Source organism: Lissotriton vulgaris, chromosome 5 (assembly GCF_964263255.1).
Source record: "Lissotriton vulgaris chromosome 5, aLisVul1.2, whole genome shotgun sequence".
In the NCBI taxonomy this organism is placed as follows: Eukaryota; Metazoa; Chordata; class Amphibia; order Caudata; family Salamandridae; genus Lissotriton; species Lissotriton vulgaris.
Genome location: NC_141693.1, coordinates 1983434168 through 1983448273, shown reverse-complemented (window position 1 = coordinate 1983448273; position 14106 = coordinate 1983434168). Strand labels below are relative to the sequence as shown.

General features: G+C 41.8%; 1 protein-coding gene across 1 annotated transcript in view; it reads right to left on the bottom strand.

Annotated features, from left to right (window-relative positions):
- RALGPS1 (Ral GEF with PH domain and SH3 binding motif 1) overlaps positions 1-14106 on the bottom strand; it is a 1949641-nt gene that overhangs the window by 1443082 nt on the left and 492453 nt on the right. The window lies entirely within an intron of this gene.

The window sequence follows — 14106 nt, the reverse complement described above, 5'->3', positions numbered from 1 at the left end:
TGCGCCAGATATTTAGAATCTTTAAATCTCCCACGCCTATCTAAGGCAGATGGTGAAACTCTGGGTAAACCCATCGCAGAAATAGAATTAATTAACACTATTAGATCCCTGAAAGGTAATAAAGCCCCGGGTCTGGATGGATTCTCGGCATCTTTTTACAAAACATTGGGTGAATCTCTACAACCAACCCTGTTAAAAGTTTTTAACACCATTGCCCAGGAAGGAAGTAACCCAAGTCAATAAAAGAAGCCACTATCATTGTCATTCCCAAAGAAGGAAAAGATCCACTTTTGCCCAAAAACTATAGGCCAATTTCACTGATTAATGTGGATTGCAAAATCTATGCCAAAATTTTAGCAGTAAGAGTGAATGCGGTCCTCCCTAAAATAATTAGTAACTCCCGCTTATTTTGTCACATTCTTGAACAAGCAAAGCAAAAATCTGACCCGTCTTGTGGCATTACCCTGGATGCGGAAAAGGCATTCGACAGAGTCTCATGGTCGTTCTTGAGGCACTGCATGCTATTTTTTAATCTAGGTAGCTCATTCGTCACCATGGCTATAGCAATGTATTCAGAACCCACTGCACGCATGGTGATCAATGGTACCTTATCTGATGCATTTATTCTTGAGCCTAGCCCCTGAACCGTTACTTCAAGACATTAAACAGAACCATGAAATACAAGGTGTAAGATTTAAGTGAAACTAGCCGCTTACGTGGACAACATTCTCATAGTCACGGAGGACCCATGCCCTTCCATTACAGCCCTGATACAAACCATAGAAGTTTATTCATCCCAATCCGGCTACAAACTGAACAGAGATAAGACAGAAGTTAAATCCCTCAATATCTATTGCACTAGAGAGATTCTAGGTGACTCGGGCCTCGCCCGGCAGCCGGGATTCATTAAATGCCTAGGGATGGAATTTGGCAGTGACATTCTAGAGTCTTAACAATGGAATGAAACCACCACTCTGGGAAAAAATTAAAAACCTTTTAGACACTTAGGGCTAGATGTATCAACATACCCTTTTGCGATTTCCAAATAGCGATTTTTAAGGAATCGCTATTTGGGAATAGCAAAATGGCATGTATGTAGAAAATCACAATTTTTTTTAGCGATTTCTTAAAATTCCTTATTTGTGATTAGCAAATTACTAATCGCAAATAAGGAATAATTTCCCATTCATTTCAATGGGCCAGGAGGCCTATAGGAATAAATGTGAAATTATTCTCAATTTGCGATTCACAATTTGCTAATCTCAAATTGAGAATAATTTCAAGGCTGCAGGGGTGTCTCAAGGACACCCTACTGCACCCCTAAAAATTACATGTGTGCGCATATGGCACACATACATGCCCTTCATGTATGAGCGTCACATGGCACCTTTACAAATTGCATAAAGTGCATTTGTAAAAGAATTCGCAAATTACCACCAACTACAAGTTGGTGGTAATTTGCGATTTCTTAGCCAAAATTCGCTAAAATAAAATTTTTCATACATAGCATTTAGAAATCGCAATTTGCGATTTCTTAAATGCTTGCGCCATGTTAAGGAATAGCAAAATTTGCGATTCCTTAATATTGCAAACTTTTTGCATGATACATCTAATTTCCCGTTTTTCTTGTCGCAAACGCTGCTATTCTGCGATTCACAGCGTTTGCGACAAGAAAAAAGCTTGATACATCTACCCCATGGTCCCTGAGATTCATCCCATGGTGGGGGAGAATCGAACCATATCTAGATGATGATCACGCCATTAGTGAACTACCTAGGAACCATGCTCCCTCTTACATTGACCGAGGAGTTCCATCGGAAGCTAGATATCCTCATCTCCAAGTTCCTACGGCAAGGTAAAAAGGCCAGAATTAGTCTGAAAAAACTCAGGCGGGACAAATCTTTTGGGGGGGTAAACCTAGCAGACTTTAAACTATACCAAACGGCGTTCTTAGCTAAACAGGGCTCGTATTGGTTTGTTCCCCCTGTGGGATATACTCCAGTGTGGCTAGAGATTGTAAAACCACTGCGCAACAATTGGTACCCAGCTGCCCTACTTACCTCCAAACTCACAAATAACAACGGTTCAAAATCTATCTTTAAAAACACAAATTTCACATTACTGAAACTAGATAAAAAACTAGATGCTAGCATAAGACATTCGCACTTGGAGTCGCTGTGGGACAACCATAAGATTCAATATAGGGGGAGCACTATCCATTACAGTACATGGATCGATAAAGGAATCTCCTTTCCTCACCAACTTGTAGACCCAGCAACTCCCATCTCATTTAAAGGAATATGTGATGTTATTCCACAGGATAATATCCCGCATACCATTAGTCCGCATTTTTTATAACGCAAGTGCGTTTATAAGAAAATACCATGATGCCGCAAAAATTTACTCTGCATATGCCTTTACCACGCATGCCATCACAACGCAAAGGCATGTGTGGTGAAGGCATATACTTTGTAAAAGTACAATATTTAAATATATATATATATATATATATATATATATATATATATATATATATATATATATATATATATATATATATATATATATATATATATATATCACATTGAAGGTGGAGCATCACGTAACCAAAAAAAAGTGTTTAAAAATGTTTGCTGACCAGGTGTATGGTGTGTGATCAAGAGCACTAGTTGCTCGAAACGTGTCGCCTGAGAGGTTGAAATAAAATCTCCCTTACTGCAGCCTTTGGGTCCGTGTCTTCATTGCAGCAGTGTGCTGTTTGAAGATTTGGTTCATATATATATATATATATATATATATATATATATATATACACAAATATAATTTACTTAATTTAAAAATAAACTTTTCTTCATTTAAATTGAATTATTTATAATTATATTTATTTACATATATATATATATATATAATATATATGTATATATCTTTATGTATATATAAATATATATATATAAATATGTATACATATATATATATATATATATATATATTTTTTTTTTTTTTAATTACCCTGTAAACCCTAAAAGATTATCCAACCCTGGTCCCTTTAAATACCCCTGAAATCCAAAATCATTACCCACCCTTACTACTTATAATATCCCAACACCCTTAAACAATAACCCATCCTGACCCTAAAAATACAACCTTTACCCCAAAACCCAAACCTAGCCCTGAACCCTAAAAATACCCCTGTACCCCAAAACCCAAACCTATCCCAGAACCCTTAAAATACCCGTGTACCCCAAACCGAGCCCTGAACCCTAAAAATACCCCTGTACCCCAAAACCCAAATCTACCCTTGAACCCTAAAAATACCCCTGTACCCCAAAAGCCGAACCTACCCCATAACCCTAAAATACCCCTGTACCCCAAAACCCAAACCTATCCCTGAACCCTAAAAATACCTATGTACCCCAAAACCCAAACCTATCCCTGATCCCTTAAAAAAACCTGTACCCCAAAACCCAAACTTATCCCTGAACCCTAAAAATACCCCTGTGCTCCAAAACCTAAACCTAGCCCTGAACCCTAAAAATACCCCTGTACCCCAAAACCCAAACTTATCCCTGAACCCTAAAAATACCCCTGTACCCCAAAACCTAAACCTAGCCCTGAACCCTAAAAATACCCCTGTACCCCAAAACCCAAACCTAGCCCTGAACCCTTAAAATACCCCTGTACCCCAAAACCCAGCCCTGAAGCCTAAAAATACCCCTGTACCCCAAAACCCAAACCTAGCCCTGAAGCCTAAAAATACCCCTGTACCCCAAAACCCAAACCTAACTGTGGAATGATTTGTGTTTCTTTATTTTACCTTCCTCCTTGATTTTTAGATTATTTTGCAGGATTGTATTTACTTTTATGTATGCTCAATGTATTAGTTTGTTCAAAAACCAACCATTAAAAAACTTTTGAACACAAAAGCAGAAGATATATCGCTGTCGACACGTTCTCCTCGATCTAGTCTCCTGGAGTGTTTTTTTTTTGCAATCGATTCAAGTTCACTTGAGATACTCCAAAGTGCAGTTCGTGAAATTCAGACATAATTTTGCATAGTATTTTGAAACTTTTACAAAACTTCTGAGAACAACTTTATGTGATTTGAAAACACGTGCTGAGCACTTTTGTTTCCTTTCTTAAGCCCGAATGTTTTATTCATGAATTAAGATCTGATGAAAAATAAGAGCCATAGCGGGATATGTACAGTAGAAGTGGCGGAGCGTGTCGTTAGCCTCCTGGGCTTAACGACACGCTCCGCCACTTCGGAAACGCAAGGCTGCACCATATTTACAAGAATGTGGTGCAGCCTAGCGTGTCTCCCTGCAATGGCGTAAAGTTTAACAACTTGCTGCCAATGCAGGCACCCTTGCATCATAGTGCATGGGGGTCTGCATGCAGGGGAGGATTGGTTATGTGTAGGAAGGTGTCCCTTCCTGCACAGAAACAATCCTAAAATGTCATTTTGTATCTGTCATGTGTGCTGCTTCATGCAGCACACATGAAAGTTACAAAATGGTATTTTTGTAAAAGGTGTGTTTTTGTACATGAAGGGGCACTTCCCTGTACATAAACCAACCATGCATTTTGCTTTTTCCATGTGTGCTGCACAAGGTAGCTCACATGTAAAAAGCAAAAACGAGGAGAAATAATGCATTTATCCTCGTTTTGCCAACACAAGACCAGGATTTTCCTCGTCTTAATTTTGGTGCTGCCTACTATGTACGCCACCCTTGTACAAAGGGGGCAGTGTCAAATACAATGGGTGATGCGGTGGAACGCCCACCACAACACCCACTACACGCACCTTTCACGCTAACCATAGCGTGAAAGGGTGCTTTATGTACAAGGTAGCGTTAAGCCACTTTTTAGTAATTAAGGCAAGGCCCCTATCGCCACAGGAACGTCACAAAAGGGGCTTGTACATATGCCCCATAATTTGGGATTCGTCGTAGCTTCCAGAGATTTACCACAAAACAGGTACATTCTAATGAAGACGTGTTTTAAAGAGCAATGGAGTTACATTTCTCTGCATTTGATGAAGCAGTGCTATCTCCAATCAAACTTCAACCTGAGGTATCCATCTGGCTACATCTATTTTCTCTCTCCCATGACGATGGTCCCTCGTAAAGTGCGGATATCCCTGTGGTTTCTATTCCACCACAGAGCAGGACATGGTGCCCACCTGATGAAACCCTGCCATGCCGCGTGGTTACAGAACATGCTGCCCTTCTGCAATCTGTAGAACATTCACCTGAACACACGATGCAACACTGGGACACAAACTCTACTGACAACTTTATCCTGTGGCAAAAAGGACAGAAGTAGTGAAGCAAATCCATATTCCGCTGAAAGAATCTGCGGGTTCAACAAACGGGTGTCTGGCCCATCACTAGTCACTGGGCGACATGCGCAGTACGGCTGATGTGGGACTCCATTTGCCAATGTGGATCACAGCTGTATTAAAAGACAACAGCAGACCGAAACATGTCCATGTTCTATTTCCCACAGATTAAGAGAGCAAATATTCAGTCGAGGATGACGTATATTTGAAGTGCTCCTCATCTCACTCAAACCTACATCTTACCACCATTAAATGCTTCTTTTTTCTATTTAAGAACAATGTAAAGACGTTTCTTTAAATTGTGGAGATTCAACAGGGCACGTGTCATAGTAATTCCAGGTACTAATCGAATGTACATAGAATTTTACCACTTTGAGCCATATTCACAAAGGCTGGTCTACTCTGTATATCTAAAGCAGATGTTAAGGTATTTAGAAATAACAGAAGAGTAGTGAAAGTAGTCTTTGAAATTCATAACACTGATGTACAATAGGAGTAGTTTAGCTGCCTAAAGTTTACTCATGGGGAAATTGCTGCATGTGGAAAATACTTATGAAAACTTGGTCCAAAAAGGTGCATTTCCACATAAACATTTTTTTATGTATTTTTTCTATACTTAAAATATTTTCTCTGTGAAGAAGCCCCTTTCACCAAACTCCAAAAATATGTGAAAGTTTTTCTTGAAAGATTCTCACTCGGCTTCCAAAGGAGTGGTTCTGCACGTTTCTAGGTGTTTCTAGAGTGAAAAGTATCTGCAAGAAGTTCGGAAATTACCACAAACCTATGAGCTCGTGGTAGTTCATTTAATTGAAAGATAACCCTCTCCTCATCAATCACACCCCTTTCAAGCCTCCAATAGAAATTCACTAAACGAGATTATTGCCTTCCAAAGTACCCTTCGTGTTTCGAAAGCAAGGATCATCTCAAAGCATATCGAGCCCCTTCCTCTCATTCCAAGATCTAGCGCCTCTCTTCATAGAAGAGATGAGGATGTTCAGGCACTAGCAATCTGGAAACTAGCAGACGCACCTGACCCGTCCACCACTTGGGAAGCCGGCATATAGGACACCAATGGAGCCCAGATGTCTTTAGGGACAATCTTTTTAGTCTGTTGAGGCACCCTAAAATCTGTACTGCTCTTTGGGGGCAGTGTTGGATCTAGGGGGCAACATCAACAGCAGCAGCAGCAGATATGGTTTTGCCATCCTCTGCTGCCTCAAAAATCTCTTTGACTCACTCCCTTGGGCAATCGTCTTCTAACAGTATAGAGGGTCATTGCCGAGACTTAAACCCAGTTCCCCAGATTCAAGGTCGACCGCCCTAGCCGTTAGACCAACGCCTTTCCCCTTTCTTCTAAACTTGTTCATTTCCCAGGACAAGTTTAAGATGCTGGCTCTGAGCCTTTTCTTTCTGGCCCTTAACACCAGAGATTGATTATTATTCCTGGATTTCCTGAACACCTATTTTAAACTTCCAATTCTCCCCACCCACAAAGGTTATCTGACATTCTTGGTGGGAACCCAGAGCTATCAGTTCACTGTTCTACCATTTTGGCTAATGGCTGCTCTACATGTGTTTACAATGGAACTGGCAGTTGTGGCAGCTTCACTCAGATGAAGGGGAGTTCATGTATTTCCATACTTGGGTCACTGGGTACTGAAAGCAGAGTCCTCTGGTGCTGGTCAGGGAATATTTTCAGCAGAAGACTGGAGCTTTACTATCACCACCCAAAAGGCTCACCTTTCTCTGGTGAATATTCTGACCTTCAGAGGAGCAGACCTAGACAAAAAAGTTTTTCCTACTCCTCATAAGAATGCAGATTTTCAGGTGAGGATTTCAAGGTTTCTGTCTCAGATTCAAATCCTGGTCCTGTAATTCTTGTGCCTTCTTGGTCTCATGGACTCATGCATCTTGTTGGTGTCATGAGACCCATTTAGTGGTACCTGGGATCACAGAAGCTTCAGTCACAGGTAGTGTTCAGATTCCTCACTCTATTCATCTGGATCTGTATTGATGGATGGACCTCTCCATCCTTTCGATGGGTTGTTCTTCAGCGCTCCATGGGCTCATACTATAACGGCCACAGATACCTCCGTGCTTGTCAGAGGAGACAATGTCAGTGAGATGACAGCAAGGATTTTTTGGCCTGCACTAGAGAAGCACCTCAACATGAACGTGTTTGAGCTGCGGGCAGTTCCATCCTGTAGGCATTTCTCTCTTCCATCCCAGGGAGTAACATTCAGATTCAGACACTACTCCAACATGTCTCTAGCACACAATGACCAAGCTTTGCCTAAACTGCGCTTCATGACTGCCTTGGCTAACTGGCACAACAAACTCCCTGCTCCTAAGAAGATAATGCTCAGAGAAAGGTATTGCTTTGGGACTCATTCATAATGTGAGGACTCTGAAAAAGGTGTATCCATTAGAAGTAAAATATACTTACCTTTGGTAACCATATTTCTGGTGGATACATAACCATCGTCAACATTGTACACCACCCTCCCGCCTACCCTGTCTGTTAGTGCTCTGATTATTGAGTTTCCAAGTTGGGCAAAAACACTGTGCTGTATATTTTATGTCTCAGGTCCTCTCAGGGCACTTGAGTGAGTTGAGTAAAAAGTAAAAGGAATAATGTCAACATTCTTCTTGATGCCCAATATACTCCCAAACGCTTATTCTGTTGCGCCACTCCTGATGACACTGTTTGATGGAAGACCTCAAACTCCTCTAAACCAAGTATGAAACTGGAATACTATGTTTAATAAGACTCTTGCCTTCCTGGCTAAGGTAGCTAAGTTGAACATCCTACTGTCTCTGCTACTGCACCCTTCGTGAGATCTTTCAATCACTTCACCTGGACACTAAAAAGACTGTTACTCATACTGGCATCTTCTCTAGTTAGCTTATGGGAATGCAATCCATCCTGGAAGTCCAAAATATATTTTACATCAGCTTCAGAATGTCCAGAACATGGCAACCAGACTGCCCCTAGGTCTTCCACAAAGAGAACATATATCTGATCATCTTGGTTCCTTACACTGACTCCCCATGAGGAAGTCAGGGTTCTTTTAAAAGTCTTTGCATGGTTCACTGCTCCTCCAGACCATGAACACTGGGTTCCTGTGTTAACGATTTACTGGGTATATTACACTGTGTGGTGTGTGCTCTTCTAAGATCATGCGCTGGCTGTCCAAGAAGTTGCCAGGACCATGGGTAGGGCCTTTTCCTCTGAGACAGCTAAGACAAGGATCTCTCAGCCTACATCTCAATGCTACCTCTCCAAACACTTTACCTTCCACAAAGTATTGACAACTTGGCTGTTAAATGCTCCGGTCTGTTACTGATTGCACTGCACACCCCCATATACACCAGGATGTCCTGATGAGTTTGCTGTATGTACACACGCTTATTACATTACTTCATTTATTTATTCAGTGAGCATTATATCAATCTGTAATGTAATCCTATGTGTACAAAGTATGTGAGTCTTCGTAAAGGAATAATAAAGTCACTATTTTTGTGATGTGTTGTCATAACTATTCATGATGTCACACGTGAACACAGAGAACAACTTTGATTGCTACTGATTTTTGCTACAACCATTGCTTGAATTACTTTTTTTTCTTTTTTTTTTAGCTGGTGTTTATTGAGTTTTATCTTACCATCACATAGACATATGATAACCATTCGGATCTGTGTTACATATTCACATTTGGTAATCCCATACTGGGCCCTGTATATGTATTGCAATACGTCTGGCTAGCAGGAGTAATATGTCCAAAGTATAAACAAGTAAACCTGAGTAACTTTAGGTCATAACAGTTGTGTTTCCGAATAGAAGTATACAACAGCAATACTATAAAAAATGCAAGAGGTATCCACAAATCTCAGATTAATGCCTGGGCTAATCCTCTTTTAAGAAAGAGCTTGTCTCTATTCCAGCAATATCACACACCTCCCATAGAGCATTTCCAGCATTTCCTGCATTAAGGGTTAGTCCTGCCCCGGAGCATTCACCATACAATGCCATGCAGAGTCAGCGGAGGGCACCACAGAGCGGCCATGGCACTCATTTTAAAAGTACTTGCCGCTTTAGTTCATTATTGAAGTAGGGTTGGCTTATTTGTGCATGCACTAAGGCCATCAAGCATTATCACACAAGTGAAACTGTGGACATCATTTAAGGGTTGCAATTGGTCACATGTGTGACCCCTGGCTTGTACCCAGGGACCCTTGGTACTGTCTTTGCAACACCTGACCTGAGGTGGCAAAATAAATGGAAAGAACTTTACAGGGATGACACACCTTTATAGGCGTTGGGTTCTGCTCTCCTTTCTTTGTTCCCATTATTTGTTATACTGATATATCCTATTATTACCTTTTAGTGCAATACAAAATGGAGCACAATTAGACAAACTGACCTTCAGCAGAGGCAAGTTAAAAATGGTTTAAAAAGTATGTTGTGGGGGGTGTGAACTGATGGGCAAGATGGCGGACACGCTCTTCTGAACTCCACTCCAGCTCCATTGGCAGAACATTGTTTGGGGTGCTAGTGTGCCACAAATTAATTTCCATGGAGGTGAAGGGGCCATGGAGGTGAAGGTGCTGTCGTAATTTGGCAGTGATCGGGTTAGCGTTAAGCTTTGCTACACGAAATTTCCCTTATCTTGACTATAGTGTTCGGAGGCCATTTTGAGAATGCTGGCGTCCATTTTGTGTTAACGCGCTGCCTCGTGGTCAGCATGCCCTTTTTGTCCTTTCTCTGTACCACTGACCACCTAACTTGCCCAGCAACAGGCTATTTTTAGTACTGGTCAAGCTTGCACATGCGTAGTCAAACCCTCTGTACTAGTGGACAGTCATCACTTAGGAATGTTCTTTCAAACTGACCAGTGGTGTTATAACTCCTCCCACATGTTGGCTGTGCTCCAAAAATGTCCTTATATGTACTTGAACTGAGCAAAATGTGTTCCGCCTACTCTTTTTATTACTGTAAAACTGTATAAAAGAGGTCTTGCACCGATGTTCGGTGTGATACTTCTTGCATTACCGAAGGGTGCTGTAGGAATGTACCACCACCCCATGGGGTCTTAATAAACTTGTCTCTTGCATTTTCCAGTTTCCGTGCCAACGTCTGTTTTATGGTGTAGCGGGTTTTGCGGAATATGTAGGCCTGAAGAACCCAATACCACAAATTGGCGACCACGAAGGGACTCATCGGCGACTCGGATGCCCGAAGGAGAGGTCGTGACGAAGGATTGGAAACTCGCCATGGACGCGTACGCTGCCACTGAGTGACCCGAGTCTTGGCACCCACGGTGTTTTCTTCCTTTCCTTCTGATCTAACCTTCCAGGTGGCGCCGGTCCTCGACTGAGATCCTGATCGTTCGAGTTGTCGTACAGTGCCGGTTTGGCTGATTCGATTTAGGATCTTGGCAGTTGGAACCTGGATATTTGAGAATTTGGTAAGCTTGTGATTGGTAAGATAGTCTACGGACGCTTACTGTGGCTTTTTGAATATGTTTTGAGTTAGCTAACATTTGGTTCTATGATTTGAATTATATGTGCAGTGCACTTCACATAGGCGGGCAGTGTGGAGATATTTCTCTAACTTTGTATTTGTTTGAACGGCACATTTTGTGTGAAGTATATTAGGTGCCATTTTTGTAATATCACGTTTCCGTGATATTTCGACATGCCCGTTTTTAGCACACTTCGAGGAATGTGCTGTCTTGGAGAAGGTACCAATTATCGATTAAATGAATCTCAACCGGCTCCCCCAGAGGGGACACCTAATCGTGAAATGTACGTTAAATTTGCCATTCCCCCTATTTTATACAGTACATTGTGGCACAAATATACAAAATCGGATCCTGAATTGCAATGGCCACTACATGGGTCGTTTGATTTACGAAAGGTTCAGTATGTGGAGCAATGTTTGTTTCAGCGCAGGTCTAGACAAGATATGTTTGATTGTGTACGTATGTGGGAGAAAGTGGTGCGTGAACGAATGAAGCGTAAATTAGCCTTGGTGGACAAAGAGCAGCGGAAGGCTGCTCGGGATAAGGCTTTACAACTGGAGGAGAAAGAGTTGCAGGAAAAGAAAGAGAGGGAGACATGGGAACGTAATTTGCAAACGAATGGTCAATTTCCTATTCGACATCCTCTTTATCCTGCCCTTACTAATGAAACTGATGATTTTTCATTATTAGATCGTTGCCCGCCTCCGTATGTTCCACCTACGGCCCGACCGCGGATTCGGATGAAGACGATCAAGGGGATAGTCGTACTAGGCTAAGTGCCACTCAAGCTGCGGAATTGCGTAGTTTTGCTAGAAAATTAAATCTCAATGCGATAACAATTTCAGAGATTGATAACCATATGAGTAAATGGTCTGAACGAGATTGGTTGTATTTCTTGAGTCATTTTGGAGATGAAGTTGTAGATCGATTTAGAAAATATTCTGATGATTTGGAGCCTAAGGATGTATCGGTTAGTCGTGAGGATATGCTTAAAGGTCTTTTTGTTATTGCAGATGCGGGTCGGTTTTTCCAGCAGTTGGTCAAGCTACGGGATGAGGCGTCAAGATTACGGGAGGTGAGAAAAGCATCAGATGCGCCTGCGCCGGGATCGACGGAGAAATCCAAAGAGTGTTCTATCTTTGGAGCAGATAAGAATCCTACAGTTCATGTTATGCCTATGCGTGAAGCTGCACCTTCATATGTCCCTCCTAAAGGGCAAGGTACAAGCGATGATAAAATGTCTGCGGATGCAAAGGGTTATTTTATATATAACTGGGTGTACACACCGTGGAATAGAGCAGATGTTATGGCACTTAAAAATGCTTTGCCTGACCCCCGTAAGAATCCGGCAGCTTTCTATGAAGGGGTGGAAGGGGCTATTTCTTCGTGTGTTATGACATTAGTTGATATTGATCTTTTCTTTGGGTTAATATTGCCTCCTGATATGTGGAGGGTGATTCGTAAATTTGATGATCAAGCGATCTTGGGGGCGGACTGGAAAACTTTAGCTCAAGCTGATTTTGATAGGGAGCCTGCATGTAAGCCATGTCATTTAATTTTAGATCTCCCGGTGGCTATTTTGAATAAATTAAAAACGCTTGTTCCTCCCAAAAAGATTGATTGGACCATGTTAGCCTCTCGTAAGCAGAAAGTGGATGAGTCGGTTTCTGACTTCTTCTCACGTTTTGAGGAAGCATTCCATGATTACAGTGGGCAGTTATTAACTGAGGACACGGGCAGGCATTTGTTTGTTGATAAGTATGTAGCAAATCTCCTACCGGAGATTACAAAACGTTTAAAGACTAGTGAAAGTTCCTGGACCACGGCGACCCCTGCTTCTTTACTGACTATGGCTCAGTATTATGAACGACATGAATTGGAGGCTAAAGAAAGTACTGATAAGAAAGCGAAGGAGTTAAAGACGAAAGTGATGTTGGCTCAGGTTTATGCTACTCAGACCAGAGGGAATGATAGAGGTAGGCGTGGATCGTACGGTACGTCTTCCGGTCGTACCGACATTTCTGAGGATCAGTGTGCATACTGTAAAAAGTTTGGACATTGGGCCTCAGATTGTCCGGTGCTTCGGGAACAACGAAATCAGCGTGGTCGAGGAGGTGGAAGGACACGGAATAGTTATTCTGGAGCGAGGGGCGGAGCGAGTAATCGAGGTAGGTTTGAAGCGAGGGGTCGTGGTCAGGTTGATGATAATAATGATTGATCGACGGAATCAGTATCAGATAGCGGAGGGTGAACATGCAGAGTCTCAGGATTATGTACATGCATAGGATTGCATAGGATGGGATGTGGAATCGGTTGAAGTACCAGTAGATCAAAGAGGTCCATATGTATCAGCGGGCGTTTTGGGTTCTACTGATCAGTTCCTGGTTGATACCGGAGCTACTCGTAGTGCTCTGTCTAAAAACTTGGTTCCAAGGGCTCCCCTGTCTGGCGAAATGATTACATCGATAGGGTTTGATGGAACACCCTCTCTTAGCCCATTGTCACAACCCCTTACATTTTACATTGACAGATTCTTTGCCCCGTGCCCGTTTTTATTGTCACCAAATACCCCAGACAATATTATGGGAATAGATATGCTTAAATACTTTCGAGCAACAATACGCTGCGCTCCTGAAGGAGTGCGGGTTATTCTGAATGACAATTATCCAGATGTAGGGAGATTGTGCACTATGCAAGAAATCGAGGCGCTAGCCTCTCTCCCACAAACGTTATGGGCTACTTCAGACACAGATGTGGGACAGATGATTATCCCTCCTATTCGAATCACTGTAAAGGAGGGTGTGTCTCTGCCTCGTGTACCACAGTATAAAATCTCCAGGGAAGGTGAAGTTGCCTTAACGCATATTGTACACGATTTGATTATTTCAGGCGTAGTGGAGGAAGTCCCCTATAATGTTTGTAACAGCCCTATTCTTCCCATTTTAAAGAAAGATACTTATGACAAAATCTATCGATTTATTATTGATCTGAGAGAGATTAACAAGATAGTAGTGCCCCAATACCCGGTGGTGTCTGATATTACTACCTTACTTACTTTGATTTCGCCCACAGCCACTACGTTCACCGTGATTGATCTGAAAAATGCTTTCTTTTCCATTCCCATCCATCCTGATAGCCGATATCTATTTGGTTTCACGTTAAATAATAAATCGTATAGATTTTGTCGAGTTCCTCAAGGCTATACAGAAAGTCCTAGCATTTATAGCCAGGCTCTAAAAA